The sequence below is a fragment of the Otolemur garnettii genome, unplaced genomic scaffold (assembly GCF_000181295.1).
Source record: "Otolemur garnettii isolate 467f Iridium unplaced genomic scaffold, OtoGar3 scaffold00091, whole genome shotgun sequence".
NCBI lineage: Eukaryota > Metazoa > Chordata > Mammalia > Primates > Galagidae > Otolemur > Otolemur garnettii.
Genome location: NW_003852486.1, coordinates 6,191,086 through 6,192,249, shown reverse-complemented (window position 1 = coordinate 6,192,249; position 1,164 = coordinate 6,191,086). Strand labels below are relative to the sequence as shown.

The 1,164-nt window shown below is 40.0% G+C and overlaps 1 protein-coding gene across 4 annotated transcripts in view; it reads left to right on the top strand.

The window, feature by feature from the left end:
- The window catches only part of ZNF274 (zinc finger protein 274), a 19,705-nt gene that overhangs the window by 9,055 nt on the left and 9,486 nt on the right, over positions 1-1,164 (top strand). The window lies entirely within an intron of this gene.

Here is a 1,164-nt window from a genome sequence, read left to right as displayed (position 1 = left end):
TCAGCCTCCAGAGCAGCTGGGAGTAGAGGCACCCACCACATTAGGTGTATGTGGCTGGCGCCTTAACCACTTGAGCCATAGGCGCCGAGCCAGAAGTTCTATACTTCTAAGAAAAAATAGTAGTAAGAAATAAAGAGGTTTGCAAAGCCAGTTGAGTATACCTGTTTGGACCTCAGGAGATCCAGTCAGCACATAAAAATGTGTTTGGATTGGTACCCTTTACTGTTGGCTGAGACATCTGTCCCTTATAGTGGTCTCTTTATCCCACCACTGGCATTGCTATCCCTCATTAATGGACAGAATTGGAAGTGAATTCAAAGCTGGACCTTTTGGACAACTCAACTTGTATACCTTTCCAATTTTCTGTGTTCACAAAAATGACAGCCTAGGCCCTGGTTGTTGAAGTAGCAAGAAAATTTGATAAATGCCATATTCTCAAGAAAGCACCAAATTGAGAGTGATGCTGTGAAGATAAAAAGAATGTGCTGAAGTAAATTTGATGGCAGTCACATCTTCAGCTTTCACTTAGTGTCAACCCCAAGAAAACATTGCTCTTAGTGTCCACCCCAAGAAGGCTATTGGGTAGAATACTTGAAATATAAACTAGATTTAGTCATTAGGGAAGGGACTGTTATAAAAGTTATGATCATAAGAAATCCTATAAGAATTTAACATTTTTTTACTTGTCATTCAGTAGGAAATGAGTTCTACAAATAAGAACATGGCAGTCTTTTCAAATAAACTAAATTTTAGCAAAAAAAATAATTTCTGTAAAAAGGAAGTAGTTTTATTGGGAGGAAGAGAGAAAGAGATGCTTCTGTAGATTCCATCCTTCCTGTAGCTTGACGGAATCACATAGGCTATCGAGTGAACATATATGGATAATGTAGGAAATGAGTGGAATACAACTTGTTTGACAGAAAAGATAACTCATCTAAAAACAGGATGGAATAAATGTGCTTAGTATGAAAAAGCTGACTTTCAGCTCAGCTTGTCCTTTAAGGAAAGACTCACATGGGAGATTAAACTTTAAAGACTATGTGAGTGGCTCGGCGCCTATAGCTCAACTGGCTAAGGCGCCAGCCACGTACACCTAAGGTGGCGGGTTCAAATCCCCAGCCCGGACCGCCAAACAACAATGACGGCTGCAACCAAAAAATAGCC